The 9,366-nt window shown below is 61.4% G+C and overlaps 1 long non-coding RNA gene across 1 annotated transcript; it reads right to left on the bottom strand.

The window, feature by feature from the left end:
• Positions 1 to 1,081: 1,081 nt before the first annotated feature.
• LOC123941276 lies at positions 1,082 to 7,887 on the bottom strand. Its single transcript, XR_006818250.1, has 3 exons — positions 7,574 to 7,887; positions 1,598 to 1,751; positions 1,082 to 1,401 (listed from the first exon to the last, which is right to left on the bottom strand). It is a non-coding gene; the product is annotated as an uncharacterized LOC123941276 (long non-coding RNA).
• Positions 7,888 to 9,366: the final 1,479 nt, after the last annotated feature.

Below are 9,366 nucleotides of genomic sequence, written 5' to 3'. Positions count from 1 at the left end.
CTTTCAAAGGCGACTATACACCCCCTGAAATTTTTTTTTTTTTTTAAAGATTTATTTTTTTGACAGATAAGAGATTACAAGTAGGCAGAGAGGCAGGCAGAGAGAGAGAGAGAGGAGGAAGCAGGCTCCCAGCCAAGCAGAGAGCCTGATGCGGGGCTCGATCCCAGGACCCTGGGATCATGACCTGAGCCGAATGCAGAGGCTTTAACCCGCTGAGCCACCCAGGCGCCCCCACCCCCTGAAATCTTATGCAAAACTGTGTGTGTGTGTGTGTGTGTGTGTGTGTGTGTGTGTTTCTGGGGAAAGGATCTGTGGCTTTTCCTGTGCTCAAAGCGCTTTGCTATCCCCCAGTTATGGAATGTTTGCTAACGTTTCATGCAACAGAAACCATTTTAAATGTGCACAAGATTTCTACTCCTCATCCTCAAACCACGTCCGTGGGCCCTTCCAACCTCTGTCAGGAGTGAGACCGAGCCCAGCAAACAGCATCTGGGGAGCAGAGGGTTATTTTTAAAAATCGGTCCCATCTTCTAAGATTTGAAGGAAAAAAACCCTCACATTTTAATTGTCTTCAAAGAAACAAAAAGGAATCAGTGGTACCCATGGCCAGGTGGCTTAATTTTTATCACCTTGGGATACCAAAGTCATTAAAAGTTTCTACTTAGAGCTTAGATCTCATCCACCTCACAAATCCCAGCAGATCCCCCATTCCCGGGCTCCCACAGAGCCCCTCCCTTGTAGATAATCTGTACATTCCAGTACGTTTGGGTGAAATACCGTTTTTATTAGCGGCAACACGTGGTCCCTCATACACACCTCCCACCACCCAGGGACCCATGGTGTCACTTCGCCGGGAACAGGGCTGCTGTCTGCCCCGGGGTGGTTTGGAGACTGGGCTGTGGGAGGCCAGCGCGGGGGCTCCCCAGGGCTAGGACGGCGAGGCTTCCTTCACGAGTCTGGTCGTCTGCGGCTGCTTGCTGGGATCGGAGACGGCCAACTGCCAGCCAGCCTCACGTGTCCGCCCAGCACGGGCTGGAGCCACAAACCCGTGGAGCAGCATCCCAGGAAGCACCAGGCCCCTGTGGGCTCTTGCTCTCAGTTCTGGCCGGCAGAACGCTCGGGGCGGGGCCAGTCCTTCTGCCCCGCAGGGGAGTGGGGCCCAGGTGCTCCCCAACCGGTCCTTCCGGAAGCTCCTGGACAGAAAGGACACACCTTGCGTGAGCGTTGAGCTCGCTGAGTCCGGAGGTGGAAAGGCAGCCTAACCAGTGTGACCGGCCCCGGGGCGCGCGGTGGGGAGGCAGTGACGTGTCAGTTCAGGGCCGGTCAGAGCTCGGCAGCCACTCCAGCACCGCGGCTGTATTTGGGGACCTCAGCCCCAACTTCGGGGAGGGTCTGTGAATCCTGCGTGGGACGAGAGGGCACAAAGATTCGCTCCAGCAAGCGCAGACGCCTGGGGCTTGAGCGAGGTCATCCCCGCAGGGCACAACCCATGACGTGTCACCTGCATCCTCAGTGCCCAGCGTCCCTGCCACACCTTGTCCCCACCTCCTCAAGCATCCCGTGCTGACCACCACTGCCAGCCACTCGGCCCTCTCACCCTCCAGGCGTCTCCATGAAGAGCCTCACAGCTGGCTCGAGCCCGGGTGGTGGACATTAGCTAGAGGGTGAGATCCAGGGTCCCTCGCAGACCCTCCAGTCTCTGGTCTGAGCTGACCACAGGGGGCCACCCCTGGGAAGGACAGCTCCTTGCCCTGGGAAGGAAGCTTGGAGAGTCAGTTTACGATCCGAAAGTTGCTCAGAATCATGTATTTCCATGTTTTCTGCACGTCCCTGGCTTCCCAGGGTTCTCCTCCGCGGTTTGGCCTGTGCTCACCAGGGAGAGGAGCCACAGAAGCCCCGGCCCAGCCCTCCTTCGTGCTCATGGGCCCCATCGAGGCGTGTGGGCCCCTGGGGACGGCACAGGCCCTGGAAGGTATGAGCCCCAGCAGGGTCCGGGCATCTCTCTGTCATCAGCCAGCCCAGTAACCCTCCCTGGCCCTGCTCCCAGAACCTATGCCGCATCTGTGAACAGGGGAAGGGTCCCAACCCTCGCCAGCCGCGTGTGAAAGTGTTACCCGTGTGAGAGGGGGTTACGGTGAGAGCCTGTGGGACAGCAGACCCCGCCATGCCATGCCTGGGCTCATGGATGTGGGGACCGAAGGCATGACCTTGCCACGCCCTCCTCAACCTGTGAGCTTTCCTCTGGCTTAGAATAAACAGAATTTCACATTCCAGATGGTTCTTACAAAACTTTCCAAACTTTCCAGGTGACGTTCAGACAGTTGTAGGTAAACACAACGAGCACAATCAACCAACAGCTCGGAAGGCACCAGCTGTTTCCCCAGGACGGGGCGTCCCAGATGCAGACACGGGGCTGTCCCTTGGGCGGCTGAGACACAGGCCCACAAACGAAGCCGGGGTCCTTGGCCTAGCTGGTCAGCGTGAGGCCGTCCTGCCCGTGTCCTAGCGGCCGGGTCGCTGGCCGCACTGGCGCTTATGCCAACCCACACCCCCACCCCCCTGCGTCCGATCCCAGGGAGCTGGCAGCCGACGTCCAGCCCTGGGTCCCCCAGCGCTCACAGCGGGCACCGCCCACCCTCGGCCCGGCCCAGGACTGTGGGGTAAAGCACGTGGGTTTAGACTGAGGGAAAGTACGAATAAGATCCAAACCCATCTCAAGAATTAATCAACAAAAGGAGAAAACCGAGTGGCTCAGGCCGGTGCTGCAGCCTGGGCGTCGGCTGCGCTGGGAGAAGAACCTGCCAGCAATTCAGTCGCGCGCTAACCGCCCAGCCTGGCTTCACTGGCCCCAGAATTTCAAAGAGGGCGTGAATCATAGAACTTGAAGGCTTGGGAAGAGACCTCGGAAACTGAGACCGTATCTCAGAGCAGGACCTCTCAATGACAGAGCGCCCGGGCCCGGGGGACCGGGATGTCGCCGGGTCGGCGGGTGGGGTCCTGGGACTACACGTTCCCAAGCCACTCCCAAGGGTGGCCGCGCCCGTGCTCCGGAGAACAGCAGCTCATTCGGGAAGAGCGTGGCCAAGTGTGGGCCGGCGGTTCATGCCCAGGACGGAGGGCGTGGGAACCCGCGGAGCTGGGCCTTCGGATCTGGGGCCCCCAGGGACCGGGACACGCTGCAGGCAGCTTGAGTTGTCAGCGAGAGCTTCCCTCCCAGTGCTGGACATGAGCTGACGAAATCTCCCGCTCACAGTCCAATATGTTGAACTTTTAAAAACGACTTTAGGGTTTTTATTCAGTATTAGTATTATTCCGCAACTTTAAAGTTTAAAGCGAAACTCAAGGATGTGATCAGAAGTGTTTTTTCTCCCTTTGAAAAATGTTAACAAAATGCTTCAGAAGAACGAAACGTTTCTCGGGGGTCAGCCCATGGCCGGGGGAGCCCTGCAGTCTGGACCACGGACGTGCTGGGTGGCCATGGGCCAAGGGCCACCCTTCCTGTGTGTCCCGCACTCCCCTGCGAGTGGCAGGTGGCATTGGGCCTTCTGGAAGGACGCGGTGATCATACACGCTGTCACACGCTCGGCATGTGTGACGCCCAGAGAGCCTCTCCCAGCGTCCACTGGTAGTACTCCTGCTACATTCCCTCCTCCACTGCTGCCTGGGTCGGGGACCGTACAACTGCACTGAAATCCTCATCACGGACTGTAGGCTTGTGAGGTCAGAAACTGGGTTGTTCTCTTAACTGGAACAGTGGCAAGTTCAATTGCGTGGCAGATGGGAAGAAACGGAGCTTATGTGACACCTGAGGGCTGATCGGCTCAAGCCTGTGTGACGGCTCATCTCTGTGGGCCCTGACCACGGTCCCCAAGCACGAAGGGTGCCAGGCTGTGACCTGACCCCGAGAACCCCTTCCTGCTTTGGAAGATGAGGATTTCATAACTGATTGGGGCAACGTTGTTACCACCAAAGCTGCCTTTAGTCTCACCTACAAATGCCTGGTTTTATGGGGCCACACCTCACCCCTTACGGGGCCCAGGAGACAGGAAGGTGACCTCAAGCTTGGGATCTCAGGATGAAAAGCAGCGTCGGATCACTGAGTAACCTGCTGGAAGGTCACGGCGTCTTCTAGAAGTAGCACCGGGCACAAACCACCCGTGGGGTTAACCCTTCCATTCCCAGCAGGCCTGGGCTGTGTCCACCGGAGAACTTGCCCCTCAGCCCCCTGGCATCTCTCCCAAGAAGGCTTCATTGTCCCGAGTGCAAGAGACATCCATCAAGTTAACCAGGTTTCGATCGAGTCCAATATTTCATTAATTATTATTATCATTGCTTATTTTCATTGGTGGAGCATGACTTTTCTTTTTAATTGGTGAAGCTGTGCCATTGTTTGGCGTCGTGTAGACACCGCGGTGAGGACTGACCAAGTGAAGCGTAGGACGGGTCTTTGCCTGCATGCTGGGCATCCCAAGTTCGGACTCAGCCGATGCCCGGGGCCTGGCCTGTCCACGCCTCCCCACGCTGGAGCAGCACGTGGCTGGGCGAGGCCTGGGCTTTTCTGGGGCCTTCCACAGTCCCCCTGGAGCCTGGCATTGGGTCCCCCAGACCCCCACACCCCAGTCCATCCGAGGGAGACCCCGCCACTGACCCCATCTCCGACCACCTGACAGAGGCGCGAGCCTTCTCGCTGCTGACGTCTGTCCGATCCCCCTGTCTGTGCAGGGCGCTGTGATGAGGGCCGCACGGCTCCTCCCATCCGGAGGGCTGTCATTTAGGGGAGACAGGCAGGCTAATTACTAACTCACACACGGCTGAGGAAAGTAAACGCTCTAATAACCGTGTGGACGGCGCGCTCCAGAGACGCCGGGCGCAGCCCTCACACCCGGGTGGCGGCGTCGGGGCGAGGGGGGTGTGAGCTGCCTCAGAGGGCACCGTGGGCATGGTTGGACCTGGAGCTGCGCGGAATCTCCCACTTGCTGTTCAGGCCGACGGCCGCGGACGGACTCCGACATCCAGTGGGATGTGAGGGTGCACGTCGGCCCCAGCCCTCCTCGGCCGCATCCCCACCCCCCACGACACGTCTGCAGCAGGGGCGCCTCCTGTGCGCCCGTGAGTGGGAGCAGGCGTTTCTCCGACCCCGTCACATCCAGCTCGCATGGCGTCGTGTTCGGAAGACCTTTCTGTCCCGGCTCCTGGAGCTCTTCCTCCTCCCGCGGGCTGCACCTCGGGGCCGCCGCCACCTTCCGCACCCGCAGACCGCGCGGCCGGGAGACACGTGGGGGAGTCCCGTCGCGGCGCGTGGGTGGGCATCAGGCGGACGGAGCCGCTCCGGGCCGAGATCCGTGCAGCTGTCATTTCGGCCGACGCTCAGCTTCCCAGCCACAGGTGTCATGCCAGGGTGGCACACGGCGCGTGACGGCACCCGTGCCCACAGCCCGCCACCAGGTGGGAGGCCGTGCGCGCCCAGTCCCGTTCCGCAGCGCTCGTTCTCCGCCTCACCGACACCAGTTAGACCGTGAGTGAGGAGCCCCGCCCGGAGGCCGCGCGGCCCCGTCCACGGCGTGCTGGCTGCGGAGCCCAGAGAAGCGGGAGGGCCTCGCCGACGCTGCCGTCAGCTGCTGGCAAAGACTGTCGGCGGAGGCGGCCGGGGCCCCAGGGTCGGTCCCAAGGGTGGTTTGTGTCCAGTGCTACTCGCAGAAGCCGAAAAGCAAAACCCCGAGGACAGGGTGGGATCCTGACCTGGCAAAGGGGGCCCGGGATCTCTCTCCTCTGCGGCCGGGCTCCTCACGGGCGTCAGGGGCACGAGTGCCCATGCAGGGAACCCCGCTGGCCCCGTGCATGGACCGTGAAGCCTCAGCCCTCCGCGCTCGGGACCCGCCTGCCCTGCAGACACAGGCTCGGGCCCCCAAGCCCCCGAGGATGACCGGCAGCGAAGGAAGGGGGCACCGGGAGCTGTCCCTCGCGTGGGAGTCCGTGGCCGGGCTGGAAGTCCGTGCTTGTTTGACTCAGTTAACAACAAGCGAAACTTACACAGGCCGCGGCTCCAGAACGTCCCGTCCAGCCTGGGACAAACCCTCCCCGGAAAAGTATGTTCAGCTTGAACGAGCAGACAAGCAGTCCCTCTGAGCTTCTGTCCTGATCTGGAACCAGGTCGCCAATGTGGGGGAGCAATTCTGTCCACAATGGGGCTCCCCACGGCCTCCGCACCCACACTCGCCCAGACACTGGGCTTGGGACACGTCACTATGAAACAGCCCCTCTTCCCCAGCTCCCTGCTGAGCCATCAGGAGGCAGGACACGCTGTCGTTCAAGCTGGCCCCCGACCTCACCTCGGATAGGCCTCCCAGGCCTCTTACCTCATCTGTAAAATGGGAGGAGTGTGCGCAGAATGTTGCAGAGACTAAATGCAGATCGTAGAGATCTTCCCTGCGGAGAGCCGGCAGTGACCAGCCTCCGGAGGGACCGTGCGGTGAGCCGAGCTGCCTGGTGCTGCGTGGAGTGGGGATCTGAGTGCCGGCTGAATGCCCGTCACCCCTGCAGAGGCAGGTTCGGGGCAGGGTTCTCAGCCCCCGTCTAAGTGGAGAGGCCCGGAGGCAGCTGAGAGCTGGGCTTCGGCAGGGAGGCCGCATGGTCTGGGCACAAAGCTGAGGGTACTGGCGGGGGCTAGTGCAGGGAGGAGAGGCAAGGACGGGGCTCAGCCCCGGGACAGTGAGAGGTCCGGGAAGGAGCCAGAAGGGGAGGCAAAAGGGAGCAGCCCAGGGAGGGGAGGGAAGCAGGAGTGGGCTCTGGGGGAAGCGCAAGGAGCTGGGCCGAGGGCCAGAGGTTTGCAGAGAGACAGAGACGATGCAGGAGCGGGGGCCTGGCCAAGCCGTCGGGGGTTGAGGGCCAGGTCTAAGGCGGGCCAGACAGAGGCAGCTCGTTGAGCTTGCAGCAGGGGTGAAGGAAAGCAGGGTCCCCGCAGGGCCAGGTCCATAATTTGTCCAGCACAGAGATGTTTGCCGAGCAGGTGGACGTGTGCGTGGAAAGCTCTCCGGAGAGGCTAAGAGCCCTCCCCTGCCGGCCCAGCCCTGTGGCAAGACAGCGACCATGGGACCGCGGGTGCCAGGAGCTAGGGCTCTGAGGACGGCAGGCACACAGACGCCGTTCCAGGCTTTGGCAGCAAAGGGGCCGACGTGGGGCTGTGGGTGCGGAAAGCGTGCCGAAGCCGTCGTCCCCCTCATTCCATACAGGCTCTGCTCTGCCCGCTAAGGACAATTTCATAGAGTTTTTCCATTTTAGCATGCAATTCATCTTTCCTAGGTCTGAGCCTGTGGGAGTATTCACGGTCGTCCCCGTGGGCCCCGTCCACCTTCACCGCTGCTGTCGGCGTTGGGAACAGAAATCACATCGGGCGCCACGGAGAGACCAAGATCTCCAGGTCAAGAAGGGCGTCCCTGCTGAGACGGCCTGCCGCCCCCCAGCAGAGAGACGCGGTGGTCCCAGCAAGCTCTCCCTGCCCCCTCCTGTGTCCCACAGCCCACTCTGATGACCAAACCAGCAGGACAGCCCCTCGCAGACCCTCACCCCTACTCACTGGGCCTCAGCGGGAGGTCAAGTCTCCATTCTGGAACCTTCTCTGCCCCACGTGCCTCCTTCCATCTGGCTGAGGAAAGTTCACCCAGATCTGGGAGCTGAGCAGGAACCAAGTGAGCAGAGCAGACGGTGCTGACCTCGAGCCTCGGGACATGGGGCGTGGGGTCCATGGGCACCCGCCGGGGGAAGGGCAGCTGGAGCCTTGCTCAGAGACTCATTCGGGCTCTGCACGGCCCCCTGGGCTTCCTGTCGGCCTTGAAGGGCCGAGGTCAGAGGCGAGGAAGGATTTTGACGCTGTGGGGAGCTGGGGCCCCTCCTCGGTTTCTCATCGCTCTGTCCAGAGTCCATGTGATTTGTGTCCTGAGCGGAGCTCCCGCCATCTGTCTCCCGCCCAGTAAGCCTCGGCGGCTGAGAGGCGGGGACACTCTGCCCCTTGGTTCAAAATGGGGACACAAAAATCATAAACACGCAGCAGACACTGTTCCAAGCACTTTTCATGATGAACTCACGCTCCCAACTGCCTTATTTTCATCAACATCTCACTGTCGAGAAGACAGGGCCGTCCCAGAGTCCCCAAGGCCACATGGTGAGGGTTTGGGGCCATGGGTTGGCAGACCCGGGAGCGAGGCCCCACAGGCTAGCTCTCAGCCAGCACGCCACGCCGTCTCCCTCTGCCCAGGGTGCGGGTCGTGGCCACCCACCCCCGGGCTACCCGTCCTTCCATCTCTCCTCCCTCCCTCCGCGGCTCTTTCCTTCCATATGACTGCGTATTGCTGCGGGCGTTGTCACGTGCACCGGGCTGCTCGCACGTGTCAGACACACTCACGTCTGGCTGACGGCGCTCTCCTGCCTGTGCATGGGGTCGAGCTCCCTACCGACCCCTCCTCTGGGCCCTCCTCGTCCTCACCCCGCCGTCCAACCCCACGCCTCCCACCACGCTCACGCTCCCCCAGGAGAACCTTTCTGCTCTTCCCCAAACTCCCCGAGTCCCAACAATGCTGCCTTTTGCCAAGGTGTCAACTTCATTTATGGAAGGAAACTCGTGGGACTTTCTGTGATGAACCACTCACAAGGGAGGGACATAAGGAGTGGGTTGTACTGATCAGTCAAATGGTAACTAGGCATGTCCAGTCGCCCCTGGCCCGGGCAGCCGACCCATGACCAGGGACACACTCCTGGCTCCGGTGTGAAGGCGGATGAACCGTGAGCTTGTTCTCGCGTGTGTCACAGCAGCGTGAATTCCGATGTCAGCACGCAAGCGACCGCCCGGGGACAGCGTGAGCCCAGGACACAATGGAGTCTTTGTGTTTCCATGTGGAGCGAAGAAAAGAGAACAGCCTTGATCAATAGCGGACGCGCATGGTCGCTGGGTTTTCAAACACAGAAACACAACCTTCAAGGGCTCCGTAGAGCCGGGCCCGCTGCTTCCTCGTTGTTTCCGTTGTCTTTGAGCTCCGGCGAAGCTGCCCCCCGGGACAGGGCGGCAGCGCAAACACAGGGTGAAGACGGGAAAGAGCAGTCCTGGTTTCCACTCAGCTTCTGAAATGACGGCACCTCTGATGGTCCCCGTGACGGCCGACGCGCGACCGTCCGCCTCCTCCTTCCCGGCGGTGCCGGCTCAGCCGCCGTCTGGCTGAAGAGCGGCCGCGGCTGTGTGCGAAGCGTGTGGCAGCGGAGAGTGCGGCTTGCCCTCCTCCGAGGTCGTCTCTTCCAGCCCCTGGGACCGTCTTCCCGAGCCCTCGGGGCAGTGGCGGCCACGCGGCCGGACCGGGGCCGGGGGTGTGCGCACAGTCC

Source organism: Meles meles, chromosome 5 (genome assembly GCF_922984935.1).
Source record: "Meles meles chromosome 5, mMelMel3.1 paternal haplotype, whole genome shotgun sequence".
NCBI classification, from domain to species: domain Eukaryota; kingdom Metazoa; phylum Chordata; class Mammalia; order Carnivora; family Mustelidae; genus Meles; species Meles meles.
This window is presented reverse-complemented; position numbering and strand designations above follow the sequence as displayed.